Source organism: Vicia villosa, linkage group LG7, assembly GCF_029867415.1.
Source record: "Vicia villosa cultivar HV-30 ecotype Madison, WI linkage group LG7, Vvil1.0, whole genome shotgun sequence".
In the NCBI taxonomy this organism is placed as follows: domain Eukaryota; kingdom Viridiplantae; phylum Streptophyta; class Magnoliopsida; order Fabales; family Fabaceae; genus Vicia; species Vicia villosa.
Genome location: NC_081186.1, coordinates 130,647,562 through 130,653,312, shown reverse-complemented (window position 1 = coordinate 130,653,312; position 5,751 = coordinate 130,647,562).

The following is a 5,751-nucleotide window of genomic DNA, read 5'->3' as shown; positions in this document are numbered from 1 at the left end:
TATACAAGTCATCTAGAAGCTTCAATCTTTATGCCACGAATTTTTTATTATTATTTGATTTTTTAGTGAATTTTATTCATTAAAAATTAATGAAAATCAAAGATTTAAAGAAATTATGGAGAGATTTGATTTAATCTTAGTTTCCAATCTTATTTAATCATCAATTGGGCAATATATTTGAATCAAATTCGTGGAAACAAGATTGGTGAAATTGAATGGAGATTGGACATATTTAGAAAGATTTACAAATCAATTTCTCTACAAATTTTAATTTTGGATTCAAGGAAGATCCAATCAAAATCTGTAACCTAAAGCCATCACATATATATATATATATATATATATATATATGGATGCTACTCAGACCTAAAGGAGGGATTTTGACAAGGTTTTGCAGCAAAAAAAACACCAAGAACAAAGCTTGTTTTTTGCATAAAAAACTCAATTCGGTTTCAAAGATTGGTGGAGATTCAAAGAGTTTTAAGCACTACTACACGTTCCTTAGACGTTTGTGAAGCTGTATCAATCATCATTAAGCCTTGAAGCCTCGAGAATCACGTGTACATAGCCACGGTTTGTGATGAAATTTTTGATTTCGGACTCACGCATATACGTATCACGAATGGTAACGAGTGTGTGGAGCCGAGAATGAGAACGTGGGATCGATTCTCACCCACGACAATACAATTTTTATCAACTAAACTTGCTATTCAGAGATAGATCCAACGCGCCTCATGCGCAGGTCTCCACCGTGCACCCTCAGACGTGGACCATCAGATCTCTCCAAGATTGGATCCTACGCATCTGAAGAGAGAGGCTCACCATACACCCTCAAGATTAAACCACACATGATTCCAACTAAGTCCCCTTAATTTTATTTTATTTTCTTTTGATTTTCACATATTTTCTTTTTTTTTTTTTGTTTAAAATTTAAATACTTTTATTCCTTTTTTAAACTTAACCTTTTTCTTATATACATGAATAAATTTATATTAATGTTTTAATTAACTAATATTTGATTTTAGTAAATACTTAATGTAATTTTAGTTAATTGAAAACTAATTTAATTGATTAAAAAAACTAGGATTAATTAATTTAGGTTAAATTCAAATCAATTTAGGGTTCATAAAATTATTCCAATTGGATTATCCGATTTTTAGGTAAGTGACGTTTGTCATACCCCAATTTTTGACCTAAGATACCACCTCATATCATCTGCATATGCATCATTTGCATCACTAACAAATTGCATAACTTGTGTTTTCTACTTGTGACTCAACAAGGTTTAAACAAGAAATCACTCATCAGTACAAATAACAATTAGGGTTTTGCTCTCCCTTCATCTAAAGTGAATCATCTTCATCAACAATCAACATTTGGTCCTCAAAGATTCATTCAACAAGCTCGGAGACTTTGAATCAACCAGATTAGGGTTTTGACTGAAGATAGCACACCCCTGACTTTTGCTCAGGATTTGACCTAATGACTTGGGACATGACCTCAAGACCCCAAGTACATCATTTTGACCTAATCTATTGGCTCAAGACATCCCCTACACAGGGACTGATCAACAGTGAAATTTCAAATCATCATATTAGGGTTTTTGAACTATCAGGGACTGAAATCAGGGATTACATTTGAGAAACCCTAAAAAGCTCCAAGGTATCATTCAAAGGTTTCCATCATCTTCAAATAATCCCTATGACAATATCCAATGGAAATTGTACCTCAATTCAAGATCCACAGTCATCAATCTCATCAGGTCGACAATTAGGGTTTTTGACCTAATTCACCTGAACCACTGACTTTCTAATCAGAACATGGTGCCACAACTTAAACTATGGCTCAAGGTCCTCCAATAACTCAACATGATCCATTCATACCATTCACTTGGTGAGGATAGTTTGGTTCATTTGAAATCTCCAGAAACGCGATTCGTCTGAAAAAAGTCAACTGTACAAGATCACCATTGACTTTTTGGAAATTTTGGTCAACCATAACTTTTGAAGTTTCAAATCATCAATATATGATATATGAAGTCATTTGATCAAGGAAAATCAAGAAAATCAATCAAGAATCAAAAAGTCAAAAGTTTGACTTTCATACTTAGAAAATTTTCTAAGTGTTTTTCAATGGTTTTTTCCAAACTTTGGAAGGGAATAACTCAAAATTTCACCTACAAACTGAAAAAAAACTTCCAACATGAAAGTTGTAGATTTTGATCCAATAAACAACTTTGTCACATAAAATGTTTTTCCAAAAGATCAACCATTTAAGAGATATGGAGCTTCAAAGTTGGTATCTTTTGAAAAATACACTTAAAATCTCACTTTCTTCAAAGTTCATGGCTCTTTTTCACCCATTTCCTTAAAGGTCTTGAAGAAACTTTCAACTAGGGCTTTGAAGTACATAACATGAGCTTTCCAAAATGTCCAAGAGCATGAAAAAATATTGAGTGGAGCCATGGTTTTGAATTTTGTCATTAGAGGTCATTATGCATGAAATTTCAAACCATTTTCACTAAGTTTCAACACTATATGACCTATAATGCAAGTAATGATGCATCAATGCAATAATTGAGAGATATTTTCTGATTTGAAGATCAGAATGGAAGGAGATAAGAAGCTTGGAAGTTTAACCATGGTTAAGTCATTTTAACCATTTGCATTTAATGTAAAAGATTCCATTCTATCTCTTAAGCCAAATCATCACTCTTGGATCCACTTGCAAAGGCTTTGTATTCAGAAAGCTTGGCCTATAAATAGAGGTTATTTCCACTCTTCAAATCACACCAAAACCTCACAAATCATAGGTTTTCTCTCTTCTTTCTTAATTTGCAAGTTTCATGAGTTTCAAAGAGGAGAAAGTGCAATTTCCATCTCTTGCAAGTTTTGAGCAAAGTGTTGCTTCTAACACTTCCTAAACATCATATGGAAGTTGTTTGATCCACTCATACACCCCAAAATACCCCAAAACTCAGAATCACTCTTCAACCTCCAAATATGCATAACACTAGCCTTATCATGCCAAAATCAGTTCCAGGCCAATTCTGTCCAAGCTAATCATCCAAACACATTCCATATACCATATGTGAGCTATCCCAACCATCATCCATGACCTGTAACCTCTGAATCTTCAAATTCGATTCACTCTTGAAGCTATTGCAGATCGGGTACCATGACTATGCTCAGATGAATTCAGGTTGTTCCAAGCATCCAGACACCTTCCATAATCATCATTGAAGCTATCCAGATCATTACAAAGCATCTGTAACACCTCCAGCTCAAAATTCAATTCTCAGTTTGGTCGTTTTTGAGGTAGGTGCACTTGAACTTCAAACTCTATCATACATGCATCATAAATGAAATATTGCTTTGCCATCTTGTTTCTGCATGTGTATGGATCATTAACCCTCAATCAATTGCTAATTATCTTGCACATATACGATTTCATGATCAATCTCAGAATTAGGGTTCTTCGTGTTCATCAGAAAATCAATGGCCTTAGAGTGAAAATAAATGAAATTAAATGGTACCATCATGTTCCTTGTGAAAAACCGAGTGAGTTAGACTATCCACTTGATCAAAACAATCCAGTTTCAGAAATTTTCAAAATCAAATAGGGTTGGTGTTCTTGGCGCGTTTTTTGTTCAGAAAATTCAAATTCTTGTTTTTTTATATAATTAAATGGACGCGTGTATATTACAAGCCACAAGCGTGGCTCAGTTGGCTTTTGTTTTGAGAAACAACCTCCAGGTCGTGGGTTCAACACCCTTAGGGACCAAAACCTCTTTTTTTATCACTTATTTCTTTCATTTTTTTAACAACTTCACTTAATTAATTAACCAATCAAATAAATTCCTTTTCACTTCATTTTTTACACACTTCTCTATTTAATATATATATATATATATATTTTATGAATATCCAAAAAAATCACAAAAGAAATATTTATTTAATGTGTTTTTATTAAGTTTAAAGTGACTTGTTTTTAAATGTTTTTAATACTTTAAAAATATTTTCTTTCACTTAATTTTCAAAACTTAATCACTTGTAAATATTTTGTGATCAAAACCTAATCACTTAGGTCTTAATTAAGCATAAAATTTGTTTTTATCTTAATTAAGTTGACTTTTGTCAAAATTCAAACTGTTTTAAAACAAACGATCAAAGTTTTTCAAAACAATAAACCATTTCTTTTTGGTTTTCTTTTCAAGAAACTCTTGATCAAATCTTTTTGGATTGATCAATTGATTTTCAAAACAATGGGCCTCTCGAATATTAGAGAGTATAAGTCCCATTCCTTTTTCTTTGTACAGTTTTTCTTTAAACAGAAAACTTCTTTCAAAACTTTTCAAACTATTTTCAAAACAACAAACTTAACAAATCAATCAACCATGTTTTATAAAATAAAACATGGGCCTCCATGTAGGTATAAGTCCCAAGCCCCTTTGTAAATACTTGTTTACATGTATACAAGAGGATCATCCTTACAGGTATATTTCCTTCATAAACCCCATTGTATACACACACCTTGTTATATATAAATGTTCATACTTGTTCATATTTGTTCATGTACTTGTTCATATTTGTTCGTACTTGTTCATATTTGTGATCGTGTTATATATACTTGTTCAACTTAGTACAACACTAGGTTCCCCATAGCCTCCTATTGGGCTTCGTGCAAAGAATCTCCCTTAGTTTAGGTTAGGACATAGAGTATGGTTTCCCGGTGAAATCGCTCTAAGAGCTCAAACCAACTATACCACGCCTCCTCTTGGGCTTCGTACAAACGACTTGTCCCTCCCATAGCCTCCTCTTGGGCTTACAATGCAAGGACCCTCGATTGTCCCTCCCATAGCCTCCTCTTGGGCTTACAATGCAAGGACCCTCGGATAGCCTCCTCTTGGGCTTCGTACAAGGACCCACGGGCTTCTTATAAGCATCCCCAACATCCAAAACATATACCCTAGGAGATTAGACATTTATCATCTCTATGATAGGAGTATCTCATCTATATCATCACAAACAATCAATCAATCAAATTTCTCTTTTGCCACAAGGCTGGCTAATCAATCAAACCTTTTGCCACCAGGATGGCTGATTAATCAAAGTTTTTGCCACAAGGCTGGCTTCTTCGAAACTTTTGCCACAAGGCTGGCTGATTAATCAAAACTTTTTGTCACAAGGCTGACTTCATTAAAAGTTTTTGCCACAAGGCTGGCTAATCAAACTTGTTTTTGCCACAAGACTGGCTAAACAAAAAAACATCTTTATCATTCTAAGCGCCATAAGTGGCACAGCCCAAGGCTTATAATGAAAAGATTTCAAAAAAAACAAACAGATGTATGTGATGATATAGATTAGATACATCGAACATTTAGATGACATTTGTCTCTTATCCTTTTCTTCCACTAGCATAAGTGGGAACTACGATTGCTCTGACTTTCTCAACATCCCTTTGAGAATACATAGGCACAAGGTCGTATCCTTGGCGAGCAAAACTTCTCCCTCAAACCACTCAAACCTTAGCACCCGTAGACCCCGAGCTACAGATGCTCTGATTCCCTCTAAGGGATATGTATGCAGAGGATCGCGATGATCTTTGCGAGCATAATCAAACAAACACCTTAGTTTCCCACCTATCTCACAACAGAACCTCTCAATAACATAGAATGAAAAACATAACAAAGAAGCCTATAGAGTACTATAGATACGTTGGGTGCTAATACCTTCCCTTCGTATAACCAAC